A 16,135-nucleotide genomic window follows, 5' to 3' on the forward strand; every position below is an offset into this window, starting at 1 on the left:
GGCTAGGTGCGCATTTTTTCTAAAAAGAACAGACAAGCAGTTGTTAGCCTGCCACTTAGCCAATGGATGGACATCATTTAGTTCCAGTACGATGGACGGAAAGGAATTATGTTCAAAGTTTAAATGGATTGCAAACCGCTCTCTGGAGAAGTATGTGCCGAGGAAGTGGACTAAGGATGGCCAATCGCAGTCTAACAAAAGAATTCGGAAAATGTTGAGGAAGCAAAGAGTGGTGCCCCTCTCGGTTCCAAAGAGAACGTGCGAACAACGACAGGCAAATGGTAACAGACATTCGCGCGGGTGTCAAAAGATAGATGCGCAAGGATACAACTACCACCGTTATACTTCAGCAAAAGATCTAGCAGAGAACCGTAGAAAGTTCTAGTGCTTCTATTCACTCGTTGACCAGTCAGATATGGCAACGGAAAATACCAAAAGGAAAACTCAAGTCTTGAATTTCGAATTTAAGAAACCGTTGACGCAACCAGCTATACTGTCGATTGACCATTACACAGACACCCATAAGGAGGACGTAGTAACAGGCATCCACGATACAGAGACGCCAAGCCCGGACGGAATTCCAATTCGGATTTACAGACAGTACTCTGCGGCATCGTCCACTTACTTAGTTTGCATTCATTGGTCATCTCTCGCCCAGAGCAAAGTCTCAACGGACTGGAAAAAGCGCAAGTGACCCCCGTATGAAAGAAGGGTGAAAGAACGGACCGATAAAGTTACATAATAATATCCTGAACACTGGTTTGCTACAGAATTCTTGAAAATATTCTCATTTAGACTATAATAAATTTCCCTGAGACCGAAAAGCTTCTGTTCAAGAATCAGCTCGGTTTTAAAAAGCATCACTCGTGCGAAAGTCAGCATGCCCTTTTGGCAGATGATATACCATCAACTGCGGACGGAGAGCAACAGACAGATTCCTTATCTCTAGACTTCCTAAAAGCATTTGACACCATGTCCAAACGCAGGGTCGGCCGGTGTGGCCGATCGGTTCTAGGGGATTCAGTCTGGAACCGCGCGACCGCTACGGTCGCAGGTTCGAATCCTGCCTCGGGCATGGATGTGTTTAATGTCCTTAGGTTAGTTAGATTTAAGTAATTCTAGGTTCTAGGAGAGTGATGACCTCTTCAGATGTTAAGTTCAAATGATTCAAATGGCTCTGAGCACTATGGGACTTAACATCTGAGGTCATCAGTTCCCTAGAACTTATAACTACGTAAACCTAACTAACCTAAGGACATCACACACATCCATGCCCGAGACAGGATTCGAACCTACGACAGTAGCGGTCTCACGGTTCCAGACTCAATCGCCTAGAACCGCTTTACAGATATGTGAGTGGCTCGAAGACTTATTAAGTAATATAACGCAGTTCGTTGTCCTCGATGGTGAGTGTTCGTCAGAGACAAGGGTATGGTCAGGAGCATTCCAGGGAGGTTTGATAGGGCCGCTATTATTCTCTATACACACAAATGAACTGACGGACAGGGTGGGCAGAAATCTGCGGCCGTTTGCTGATGATGCAGTGGTGTACGGGATGTTTGCATTGTTGAGTGATTGCAGGAGGGCACAAGATGACTTAGACAGAATTTATAGTTGGTGTGAAGAACGTCAGCTAGCTCTAAGTGTAGAAAAATGAAGGTTAATGCCGATGCGAAAGAAAAAATCTCACAAAGTACGAATACAACATTGGTAATGTATTCCTTGACTCTCTAGGTTCGTTCAAATATCTAGGCATAAAGTTGTGAAGTGATACGAAATGGAACGTGCATGTGAGGACTGTAATAGTGCAGGCGACTGGTCGGATTAGTTTTAGTGAGAGAATTTTAGGAAAAGTGTGGTTCATCTGTAAAGAAGGCGGCGTATAGAACGCTAGTGCGAATCATTCTTGAGTACTGCTCGAGTGTTTGGAACCTCCACCAAGTTGGATTAAAGGAAGACAACGACGCAATTCAGAGAGAGGCTGCTAGATATGTTACCAATAGGTTCTATCAGCATGCAAGTAATACGGAGATGATTCATAAACTCAAAAGAGAATCCCTGGAAGAAAGGTAACGTTCTCTTTGAGGAATTCAGAGCAGAGAAATACACTCCTGGAAATAGAAAAAAGAACACATTGACACCGGTGTGTCAGACCCACCATACTTGCTCCGGACACTGCGAGAGGGCTGTACAAGCAATGATCACACGCACGGCACAGCGGACACGCCAGGAACCGCGGTGTTGGTCGTCGAATGGCGCTAGCTGCGCAGCATTTGTGCACCGCCGCCGTCAGTGTCAGCCAGTTTGCCGTGGCATACGGAGCTCCATCGCAGTCTTTAACACTGGTAGCATGCCGCGACAGCGTGGACGTGATCCGTATGTGCAGTTGACGGACTTTGAGCGAGGGCGTATAGTGGGCATGCGGGAGGCCGGGTGGACGTACTGCCGAATTGCTCAACACGTGGGGCGTGAGGTCTCCACAGTACATCGATGTTGTCGCCAGTGGTCGGCGGAAGGTGCACGTGCCCGTCGACCTGGGACCGGACCGCAGCGACGCACGGATGCACGCCAAGACCGTAGGATCCTACGCAGTGCCGTAGGGGACCGCACCGCCACTTCCCAGCAAATTAGGGACACTGTTGCTCCTGGGGTATCGGCGAGGACCATTCGCAACCGTCTCCATGAAGCTGGGCTACGGTCCCGCACACCGTTAGGCCGTCTTCCGCTCACGCCCCAACATCGTGCAGCCCGCCTCCAGTGGTGTCGCGACAGGCGTGAATGGAGGGACGAATGGAGACGTGTCGTCTTCAGCGATGAGAGTCGCTTCTGCCTTGGTGCCAATGATGGTCGTATGCGTGATTGGCGCCGTGCAGGTGAGCGCCACAATCAGGACTGCATACGACCGAGGCACACAGGGCCAACACCCGGCATCATGGTGTGGGGAGCGATCTCCTTCACGGGCCGTACACCACTGGTGATCGTCGAGGGGACACTGAATAGTGCACGGTACATCCAAACCGTCATCGAACCCATCGTTCTACCATTCCTAGACCGGCAAGGGAACTTGCTGTTCCAACAGGACAATGCACGTCCGCATGTATCCCGTGCCACCCAACGTGCTCTAGAAGGTGTAAGTCAACTACCCTGGCCAGCAAGATCTCCGGATCTGTCCCCCATTGAGCATGTTTGGGACTGGATGAAGCGTCGTCTCACGCGGTCTGCACGTCCAGCACGAACGCTGGTCCAACTGAGGCGCCAGGTGGAAATGGCATGGCAAGCCGTTCAACAGGACTACATCCAGCATCTCTACGATCGTCTCCATGGGAGAATAGCAGCCTGCATTGCTGCGAAAGGTGGATATACACTGTACTAGTGCCGACATTGTGCATGCTCTGTTGCCTGTGTCTATGTGCCTGTGGTTCTGTCAGTGTAATCATGTGATGTATCTGACCCCAGGAATGTGTCAATAAAGTTTCCTCTTCCTGGGACAATGAATTTACGGTGTTCTTATTTCAATTTCCAGGAGTGTAGTATTTGGAGCCGACTGCAGAACGGTTCTACTGCCGCTAACACACATTTCGCTCGAGGACCACGAAGATAAGATAGGGAAAACTATGGTTCGTACAGGGATATATAGATATTCGATTTTCCTTCTCTCTGTTTGCGAGTGGGGTAGGAAAGGAAATGGCGGAGTATTACAACGTATCTTCCGTCACTCACCACACGGTGACTTGTGGAGTGTGTATGCAAACGTAGATGTAGAATATATCATACAGTACTCAGTGACAGCTTGTAGGTACAAATTTGCCGTTACTATGCAAATAACTATTTCACGAATCTGTCTTTACTTGAATGTTACAATTATCGTATCCACCAGTGGTTGAACTGCCCCTATTGCTGACTGTTACGCAACATGCAACGCCTTCAAATGGCACATTCAAGATTTTCTGGCTTGCTATCATGCAAACTATTAGTTCTACAGGAAAAATGAACATGAGCATTTTGCGCGAAAGTTGTTGCATTTAAATTTTTTACTGTGCTACTAGAGGCCACAGTTTTAGAAATATTCAAGAAAAACGGGCAAAAGTAATATTGAAATGTATTTTTCTTGAATCACTCGAAAACTGTGGATTCCAGCCTCCATTAACTTTCCTACGAAAAGATCCTGTTCGTTTTTTCTGTAGGACTGATAGTTTGTACATAGTGAACGAGAGAATATGAAAATACTGTGGGTTGTATTTAAAGGAACGGCAGGTGCATAATATCTAGAGACAGGGACAGCCGAATCACCCTGTATTTTCACCCATGTCAGTTTTCGATATTAGTTATTATACTCTGTGTTTAAAATAGTAAAAAATCCACACACTAGGAAAGAATTCACCAGCAGGAACCGAATGACACAAAAGTTATGTACATATGTGCCTGAAGGGTACCTCATGAAAGTAATACATTCAAACACTAATGTTACAAGTGGTGTGAGTAGTAGGTACACAAGGACATAAACCAATGAGCAAACAATGTCGTCTATATAAGGATCAACAACATCCCACATGCTACATGCATTGCTGTAAAAGAATTATTGAACAAAAAAATAAAATTGATAGCTCAAGAAACTAATAATGAACCTGGCGGCAGTGACAGAGCTTCAGCGAGTAAGAGGTTAATATAAAAAAATCTAAGTGTGAGGTAAACAGAGAATTTAAAAAGGCAACTAGAAAGTCTAATATCATGAAATTCATCATTGTTTTTAAGTTACATTACCAGGTATAGAAACCTTATTTCATTTTATTAAACTAATATTAATACCCATAAGGCACTGTATAAAAATTTCTAGGACTACTCTTTTGTCATACTGAAATCAGAATTCTTTCTTAACTTCTTTGTTGATTACATTTTTAGTATAAACGTCTCTGGTTATCTGATTGTAATCTAATTCCATTTTTTCTTTCACTTTACTCTCAATTACTCTTATCATATATTCATCATTCAACTTTTGAATATTTTTTCAGTTTAAACTGAAGCTCTTTACCTTCATCACTGTGCTTTTACCGTTTTCAGCATAATAATAACTTTGGGTCCAGTCAAAGGCCAATTTTTAACCCACTTATTACCTTCTAATTCATCTGTCCATTCATCTAACATACAACCTTTTTCTACATTGACTTCCTCATCAACGATTATATTACACCATCCAAGTCAAAATACAATAACATTTTTACTATCTTATTTAGCCTTTCACACAAACTGAACCTTGCATTTGATGTGGTGAACGCTGCTATAAAAATATTTGTAGTCATTTTATTTTCTACATAATAATCCTTGAAATTGTATTTCACCTTTATTGTATTCTTGTTACTAAAACTTATATCTATATTATCTAAATGGTCATCCAATAGTATCTAATTAAATTGTTGTAAAGCTGACACATATTTGGGTTTACTCATAATTTGTCGTTCTCCAAATCTTTTCCATAATGAATTAATATACAACTTAGCAATTACACATTTTCCTGGATCTAAGTCATTATCCAATTTTTCTTTCACTGTTTTGATGTTGATCTCATTGTTCTCAAAATTGTGGGGACTAGTTTCCAATCATGTTCCACAAAATCTTTCAAACAATTTTTAAACAACATGTTGCTTTTATTTCTAAAATTCTATACTTCAGAGACATCTGAAATTTTGTATCCCTTTCCCACAGGTTTTTTTACTTCATCAGCAACCCAAGTACCAGTGAAATTTCTTTCCTCTTTGTCGTTAATGGATTTATTTATTTTTCTTCTGCACCATTGACACTCAAAGGAATCAATAGTTTTTCATTTTCATTGGTCGTAATTTGTAGTGAAAAAGTCGATGATATCCTCTAGGTTCCAATACTTCACATTTTATAAAACCAACTCATCTTTTAGAATAATATCACCATGCATATACTTTTGTTTTGTGTCATTCAGGATAATAATCATAATGCACCACAGCTAGATAAAGGCTACACATATCATGAAAGCATTGGAAAACAGTAAACTCTCAATTCTGCATTAATACAACAATCTTCTTTAAGACAACTTTCACATCCTGTGCCTATAAACTTTTCAGTAAGTTTTCTTTCATGAATACCACATTTTTGCAATGTTTGTTGTATGTAACATTCATGGCTTCTATTGTTTGTTATTTATGAAAATATAAAATCGTGTGTCCCACATACCCCTCACATATAATGAAAGAAATAATATTTTCTTAAATGAGTCTGATTCATATTTTTTAATTTTATCATCAAAAAAGAAGCCAAACACATCAGAAAATGGATAACAAAAGATGTCTTGCCATCTATAAGAAAATATGGTTAACATAAACTACAAGAAAGTATAAAATTAAAAGATAAGGAATATCAAGAATTACAAGTACTACTACAAGAAAAGGAGAAGGAAAGTTGGTCTTTAAATGATATAGTACACTGATGAGTCAAAGACACTTGTTCACCTGCCTAATATCATGTAGGGCCCGCAATTACGCAGAAGAGTTGCAAAATGATGTGGCGTGGGCTCAACTAATTTCCGAAATAGTGCTGGAGGGAACTAACAACCTGAATCCTTCAGGGCTGACCATACATCCGAAAAAGTTGTCAAGTGTACATGAGTGGGTCTTCAGCTCCAAAAGCCCATAACAATGATGTTTCATTAAATGGTTCGCATCCTGACACTTGTTGATGGCCCAGCATTGAAATCTGCAGCGATTTGCGGAAGGGTTGCACTTCTGTCATGTTGAACGATTTCTTTAGTCATCACTGGTCTCATTTTTGCAGGATATTTTTCCAGCTGCAGCAATGTCGGAGATTTGATGTGATACCTGATATTCATGGTACGCTCGTGAATTTTTCATACGGGAAAATCCCCAAATCATCGCTACCTCTGAAATATTGCGTCCCATCGCTCGTGCGCCGACTATTACACCACGTACAGACTCACTTAAATTTTGATAACCTGCCATTGTAGCAGCAGATACCAATCTAACAACTGCACCAGACCTTTGTTGTCTTATATAGGTGTTGCCAACTGCAGTGCCATATTCTACCTGTTTACATATCTCTGTATTTGAATATACATGCCTACACCAGTTTCTGTGATAGTGTAGTTTAGATGATGTAGAAAATATGAAGACATAACGAATTATTTACATTGCCGCATTCAAGCAGTATGCCAAGGAAAATTATTTTAAAGTAAGTGGTGTACTGTTTTGAAATCATCCTTCTGGAAGATTATTTGGTTATAATAGTGAGAGACCTAAAGAAGATAAGGTACTTTACGCCAGAAAATATGGATCTACACGTTATACATTAACAGAACATGTGCTTAATATGTTTTTTGGTGTAGACAGAGCAGATAAAAGTAAAGAAATGGACAATATTCACTTTGACAATCTACCTTATTTTGTTGAGAAGTAATGTGATCAATTTTATGATATTGTTGATGAAATAAATGAGAAGAGGAATATTTGTGATGAAAGTTTGACTGCACCTGCTGTGTTTTACTAATATATTTTTATTCTGTATAAATGCAGTCATAAGCAGACCTTTTCAGCAAGAATCTTACATACAGTGGTCACCATGCATGCATGATAATTAATGAAAAAAATAATCTCTGATTTAAAGCTAAAGATCTTGCGGAAATATTGGAATACATAGATGGATAAAAAAATTGGAAACTTTTACCCCTGAGGAATCCTCACAGTTAAGAGGTAATGAAAAGTCATCAATATTTATCAATGAATCTGTCTTATATTGTTTAATTTTTAATTCACAGGAAGAAACGCCTAAAACTCAGAAAATGGGATCACAATAAGTTTTACCATGAATTCACAAACAAGATGATACAAATTGAAAGAGAAAGTAACTCACATGGAAAATTGAAATAGAATTTTAGAAGATCACATTCAAAACTTAACTGGAATAATTGATAATGCTTTATAAATCATAAAAGAAAGAAACAGAGATAGTGATACCTTATTAACTTGTGTTCTTCTTCAAACATTGAGTCAGAATTTAAGACCTATTTCATTTTTTAAGATTATTTGATGCTAACTGCTAGTATATATGTTATGTCATTAGAGCAAAAAAAAAGAATGTTGCAGAAACAATTGAAAATTTTTAGAGATAACTATCCTAATTTAGAACAAATGTTAAGACTCAGTTATGACCCTAAAGTTCAATAAATTTCAGTCAGAGAATGAGACAAAAACTGTGTATTACTAGTTGGCACAATTATATTAATATTGTAGATGGCTGTACACAAGAAGAACAGATTAATGATGTAATTGGTCTACATGAATAAAAGAAAAAACCCAACTACTTTTTCTGTAATTAAATTCAAAACGATTTTTAAACATATCTAATAAACAAAATTTACTGAAACCAATCGATTCAAACAATTCAGTTTTAAATTCTCAAATAACTCTGACCTTATGTCAGTTTATTAACTGTTATTTTAATGTTATAATCTATACTACTTTCTTTAATAAAGCAGTAAACAGAACTGATACTATAATCAGTTCCAAACATGTTTAATTTATCAAATGACTTCCATTTATAAATAAAAATTTTTATAAAATAATTTTATTTTTATCTACCCAATTATCAGAACCCAATCATTTAACATTTACCCTACTTCCTTTCTTTCTCAATACTTTCTTGACAATATAGACATCAGGATATTTTGTGTTCTGCAATTCTTGCTCACAAAATTTTCCTTTCATTTCTTCTCCATCTTATACCTTCAATTCATTTGTCAATGGATTAGAATTAATAAGACTTTCAATTTCGAAAATATCTTTGACTAATCTGCTGTGTATCCATTTGCAAAAATTCCTGTGATTTGACTGATTCTAGCTATTTTTGCGTTTATCAATAGATACATTACCATGTTGCTCATCTGGCTTATAAATGTTATCACTATCTTTTACCGGTTTCATTTTTATTGTTGAATGTTTTGTATTATTGTATTCATCAACTAGATTTTTAACAAAATCAACCCATTTTAAATTTCCTTGTAAGTCAAATTTTTATCACATTTTTTTCTTTAAGTGTTGTGCTAAATCTTTCTACAGCAGATGCTTTTTCTGCTGGAAATGTTGAACTATGATTAATATTATATTTTTTCATAGGTTTTTGAAATTCTTTGTTACAGAAAGCTTTACCATTATCAGTCTGTACATTTCTTGTACACCTCATCTTTAAAATGTTACCAAAATGTCAACCACAATTTTTGCCTGTGTTGTTCTTAACTGGAATAGCCTGAGCAGATTTTGAAACAACATTGATTACAGTTAATAAATATTCATATCGTTTACTTATTTTTGAAGTATCTTTCGAGTTTCCAGAATCAGTTTCTACTAGATTAGCTTGCCATAAATGAGATGCACCAAGAGAAATACTAAGCCTGCTTTTAAAATATTTTCTCATTGGTATCTGTAATTCATTAGTAATATCTGATCTGAGTGAGTCACTCATCCATTTATCTACAATTTTCTTAACAAATATACTCTTTTTAGTTTAATATATTGTTTAAAGACCTCTAATTCTTTGTCTTCCATTTTTATTGTTACTCTGGGAGAATTATGCGTTTCAGTACATTTTCTGCACTTCAAGCACCAGGTATCCATTTTTACAGATAAAATATTCATTAAATTGATTCTAAGGATTTTAGTATTCCTAGGTCTTTACCAACTCTCATATGTAAATTCTGATTAATTAACAAATCTAATGACTTAAGTTGGCTTTCTATTAAATTTATCTTTTCCAATGCTTGATGGAGACTTGTTTCCATATAGTTATTTCTTTATTATGATGTTCCATGATGCCATCATACAGTCAGTTTCTTTGCTTAAAATTTGTGAGAATTGTAGTATATTCAGGTTTTGTAACAAGATTAGCTACCTAATTTTGTAAATATTGTTTGGTAACTGCATCATAAACATTTACAGGGTCCTTAATACCTACCGGTCTTCCACCTTTAGAATAAATATAACTTTTAGCTGCTTTAAAAATGTAACTTAATTTGTTTGAACTGCTTAATTACATTCTCTAAGTTGCATCTGCTAAGAACTTTAATTTTTTTGTAAGTATTATAAACACTGAGATTGATGCTGAAGTGTTTAATTTAATTTTTTGTTTTTGAACTGAAGTTATTGTATTTGTCAAGATAACTCTTCCCTACTTCATATTATGATATTCTGTCTTAATTGACTTTATGGGGTCGTTGGGGTGTTATAATGTGAACCAGAGTATTCACTCAAGCTAGATCAAAACAGACTAAAAAATACGAAGAATCCCATATGTTTCCTTGAACCACAAACTATAGAGCTTGCTGGATTGATTGGAAAGAGAAATTTAGAACTAGATATCACCAGTTACTATAATTCTGCGGAATCTGATATGCCTTATTCCATTTTTTTTTTTTTGTTACAGAGAAAAGGAAGAATAATCAGTTGATTGACTCTTGTGTATCATCTTTAGTTCCAGTCACTAATACAACTGAGAAAAGCGATAACAGTTTTCTGTTATCAAAGTATACATTCTGAAACGCCTCCTGCTGTAGCCAGCCTGACGTATCATTTTTAATAAGCACATGAATTAATTCTGTAAAGTAATATGCAGATTTTCTTTCGATAAACTGATCCATGCTCGATGTGGATTTGATTCGTATTAGGATAAGGAATGATGTTCGCGAAGGTCACTCTTTCTAGGTTCGTAATGTTTGTTTCTGTAGCGAGTACATACGCAGGTACGGACTGTAACAGCCCAGCTGTGAGGAAGGCGTTTCTGTTAGGACAGCAAGGGCAGTTAGGACTGGAGGCCCGAAACGGCCTGGGACCTGGATTGTTGCGTGGCTGTGGGCAGCTGCCGTGTCGTCGTATCTCACCAGATGTGCGGTCGGCAAGCGCCCTTTGAGGGGATTACCACTTCGGCGAACTGGGAGCGCCTAGTTGGAGCGGCCCTTTTACAGCCAAAAGCATGTCTGCGAGGCTGTGAAATTTTGTGAATAGAGTGTCTCACGACAGCGGGCGACCACAAGCAAGGCGGGCGGGGGTCACCGGACGTCGGGCTGTTGACAGCAAGCGCTTATAGCCTATCCAGAAACGGTGGAAATGCATGTCAGGGCCAGCTTCATAGTCTGTCTACCCCTTGCTGGCGCCACTATTTTACCAACAGTTCACCTGGAATTAGGACACAGAAATCGGGCAGGATTCTGTGTGGTCGCTGTTCATAATGTGTAGGGATAAAATTTTGTCAATCGACGGAACTCGCAACTTTCTCAAACAGTAATCTCCCGCTACTGGCTTACCGTACTAAATATGATACCACTGGCTAGAGCTTTAACAAAAATTCTGGATGATGGAGAGAAACGTTGAAGATATCTTTCGTTGGCCAAGACTGAACAATCCTCCACGTTGGCCTGTGGTATCGACCAGAGACTGCAATGCCACACCAGTCGTCAACGCAAGTCGATACCACAGACGGTATCGTGGTCTCGCCGCAATCCTGGACGATGTACAGAAGGTGCTCCTGAAGACCAGCCTTCCCTCGCAGCACAGCGGCGCCCTCGCGCTGAAGGTCGGTATAGTGTGGTGCATGCAAGAGTTCATGTCAGTTCGAGACTTGAGTTGCAGCAGTCATAATCATCGTCTAGGACCAGCGAGTAGTTGACGTTTGAGATGAAACTGCATCGTTGTCAATGTTGAATACTGTACCTCAAGAGAGCAGTTCGTTAATCAATACGGTAGCCTAAATTATCCAGAACTCTTTGGCAAAGGATTGTGTCAAAGTTACGTAAATGTTTTATTCCTTTCGTAATAAAGAGAACTGATATTTCACCTGATGTAGTTAAAAGCGTACCATTCCCTAGAGCACTCAAAGAACCCACAGCTGTGGCTCGACGATTGTCACTTCATTTGATGAGAACATGGGTTGTGTGTAATTTTGGCAGCATCGCGGGTGAACGTGTGGCGCGGCGCAAATTTTAACTGGGTTAACCACTCAGGATTCATTCACGATTCATCTTTTCTAGATTCACGATTCGTGACTCGAGTTTAAACTTTGGGATTTCACGGCAGACATGCAGGTTTCGTCATTTCATTAGAGCTCTGGGTTTGTAGTTGCTATGGCTTCGCCGGCCGGGGTGGCCGAGCGGTTGTAGGCGCTTCAGTCTGGAACCCCTCGACCTCTACGGTCGCAGCTTCGAATGCTGCCTCGGGCATGGATGTGTATGCTGTCCTTAGGTTAGTTAGGTTTAAGTAGTTCTAAGTTCTAGGGGACTGATGACCTCAAATGTTAAATCTCATAGTGCTCAGAGCCATATGAACCATTTGCTATGGCTTCCACGTCTGACATTCAAGAGATTGCCTAACCAAGACCTACTACAGCGCTTGCTCGACTTTCAGCTCGATACATTAACAGTAAGTTCACGCAGAAATGTGGCCAGCGAGTAGTACTGACATGGAATAGGCGCGTTCCTTTGCTTCACGCTGCTAGGGATTTAGATGAGTCACACATCGCGAGCTGATGTACTAATCACGGCTTTGGTATTTGGTCTTCATGCTTTCTTCACCCCTCCACTTTTCGGAATCGACACAATCGTCATGACTGATGCGACACTACATTTATTATTCAATCAGGTACACTGTGAGTTGATAACAAGAGTTTCTTCCATTTATCCTTGGAGTATCCGTTCAAATACAGTGTCATAAGGAACTAATTTGCACGGATTCAGATTCCGTCCTGCACTCATCTCCAGTCTGTGAGATAATCAGATTTTTAATTTCATGCCCTGTGCTGTTGTACATACATTCAAACTATGTCAATAAATCTTGACTTTAACGATTTCTACTTTAATTTCAGTAGATGAACTGAAACACCGCCATTTCGCTAAATCAGCAATGAGATGTGTTGAAAAATAATTAACTAATCTCTGTGATATATTTTCTTTAAATAAATGAATGGTTATTTTACATCTCCCTCGCTGCCGTGGAGGAGACACACTTCTGTTTATCTCTACTTACGACTGGACAGCTTTCCCCATCAAAGGTGCGGTAACCATTTTGTAATGCGAAATATTTACGCACAAATCGTAAAATATATTTAGATTTACTCAGTCAGTTGTTCTAATAATTTAATTAACATTGACCATCAGTATAGTAAATAATTATTCGTGTTTCTCGTTACAGCTCTACATTGTCTGTGGGACAGCCGCCATATGCCGATAACAAAGAGATGTATTTGGCCAGCAGATATAGTCAAAACTGATAGTGCAAGTTTCACAGCCAAAATATGTACAAACCTCCTCGCCTGGAACGTTCAGTTCAGGGGTTTCAAAGTCCAATGCCTTAAGATAATTCTGTCTTTATTTCTGTTTCAAATAACACGGTCACAGTATCCCATTTTTAAACTGGCAATGCCACAACTGCTAATACAGGGTGTTTATAAATGAATGTCGGGGTTTTAACACTTTATAATATTTATTACATTAAACTTACAGTTATAAATGATATGTCAAATGAAAGAGCAACTCAAACTTTTTTACCAAGAACCTTATAAATGTTCAATGTAAGAACCATTTGTCACACTCACACGGCACCCATCAAGTCTATAGCCGAGTTCCTCCCAAATGTTGATAAGTGTGTCTTCAGTGATTGTAGCAACTGCTACTTCAATCCAGTTTCTTAAATCAGGGAGGTCTGCTGGTAGTGGAAGCACGTACACACGATGAAGCCCAATTGAAAAAGTCACATGGCGTTAGGTCAGGTGAACGTGGAGGCCATGCAAAGTAAGCCCTGTCATTGGGCCCCTTGCGCTCTATCCAGCGCTTGGGTAAAATGAAGTTCAACCAATTGCGTACTTTGCTATGCCAGTGAGGTGGCGCACCATCTTACAGGGAAATGAAGTTCTCCGGCTCATCTTCTTCCAACTGAGGGAAGAGCTATTGCTCTAGTGTATCAAGGTAAGAAGTGCCAGTTACAGTAGGTTCACCAAAAAAGAAAGGCCCATTAACTTTCCGCTGGGATACGATGCAAAAAACAGTCACTTTAGGGGAATCCCATTGCATTTGTACCACCTCGTGAGGATGTTCTGAGCCCCAGATGTGCATATTGTGTGTTAATATGTCCACTAAGGGGAATGGTCGATTCATCACTGAAGACAACATGATCTAGAAAATCTTCTTCGTCATAAAACAACATTTCGTTTGCGCACTTTTCACGTAATCCGTGGTCTGCCGGCAAGAAGAGCCTGTAATAACTGTAAATGCTAAGGACGTAGCTGTACGTGTTTTCTTAAAACTTTCCAAACAGTCGACAAGGCAACTTGTAATTCACGACTAGCCTTCTAGACTGATTTCTATGGGCTACGAGTGAACGACTCTCTCACTCGTTCAACAGTCTCTTCATAAACTCTTGGTCGTCCTGTGCTCTTCTCTTTACAAAGGCAGCTGGTATCTTCAAATTGATGATACCATCTACGAATGTTATTATCACTTGGAGGATCACAACCAAACTTCAGCCTGAGCGCACGTTGCACAGTAACTACAGATTCGGTCTTAGCAAACTGCAAAACACAAAATTCTTTCCGTTCAATAGTGGCATTCTTCGCCACAACCGCTGTCTAGCGTATTGCGGCGGAAACATTGCTCGCTGCGCATGCGCACTGGTGTCAAACACAGCTGTATGAGTTGCTCTTTCATTTGAAGTATCATTTTCAACTGTAAGTTTAATGTAATACAATTATAAAGCGTTAAAACCCCGATGTTCATTTATAAACACCTGTATGTTTGCAATAAATTTACAGGTCCTCACGGGATCGTCTGGTAAAAATCACTGCCCTGTAGAGTGCATTAGTGCAAGATACAGTGGCCCCACCCCAGGCCTTACGGTCCAGGGTGCCATAACCTACAACTCTCGCTCAGCCTTCGTGTTTCTGTAGGGTGCACTAACCACCACACCACGGTACGTGCAGAATGTTGTCAGAACCGTTCTTTCAACAGGAAGGTGATATATTGTGTCAGTAGAATAATGTGCGCCCACACGTTGCCTGTAAAACTCAATGCGATGTGCAAAACGTGCAGCAACTGTTCTGGTCAGCACGATCTCCGAACTTGTCTCTAATCGAGCACGTGTGGGATCTGATGGGACGAGATGTGAGCCGTGCGATTCGTCAACCAGCAACTCTTACAGAGGTACGTGAACAGGTAGAATATGCGTGGCATAACGCATCCCAGGACAGTATTCGCCATACGTACGAACGACTCGATGCTAAAGTCAGCGCCTGTATAGCCATCCGTGGAGGCTACACCGCGCACTAATATTGGTGTTCCAGCATGCGTCGATACTCAGTGTTTACAACCGCTTGTGCTATTAATCTATAAATGTAATAATTTCATTTACTCCATGTGCACTGTTGCAACAATAACTCTTCCCTGAACTGGAAACCTCTAAAAGAGTGTACAATTTTTTTCTGGCAGTGTATTAATTCGATACAATTGAAACGTCCCCTTTTGAAAAATTGTACAGGACTGTGCTTTAACTGTTGCTGTGTTTGTCTCTGATTTTGTTTCATTTGTTGCATTAATTGCAATACTAATGTATTAGTGTCTGGAATCTGTTCCTCTATGCTTTTCGGCAGTGCATTTGCACCGGCAACATTCACATTTTGACAAGCAGAAAATGTGTCTTGACTTATTTGAGAAAACGGTGAGGACCCAAAACCTGAATCTACAGTATTTGCGAGATTGTTTACTGTCATTTCGGATTCCTGAGGCGAGCTGTTGCCGACCGATCGATCGATAATGCTTCCCTGTTCAGTAATTGTTTCACTGTGTACACCATTGTTTGCAACCCGCTCCATTTCCCTATGCACCATTACCAAATTACCACTTTGAATGTCTGTTAATTCATTACACAGTGGTGCTGATAAGCTACGCTCGTCGTCACTATTATTTCTCAGTCTACTTTGTAGCCTAGCGTTACGTTTTTCACACGCCATTATTGTCACAATATTTCACATGATAACACAGAAAAGCACAATTTGAAGAGCAAAAATAAGAGAACACATTAACATAGCACTGAAAATAATATCTAGTTAATTGCAGCTGCGAAAT

This window comes from Schistocerca americana, chromosome 7 (assembly GCF_021461395.2).
Source record: "Schistocerca americana isolate TAMUIC-IGC-003095 chromosome 7, iqSchAmer2.1, whole genome shotgun sequence".
NCBI classification, from domain to species: domain Eukaryota; kingdom Metazoa; phylum Arthropoda; class Insecta; order Orthoptera; family Acrididae; genus Schistocerca; species Schistocerca americana.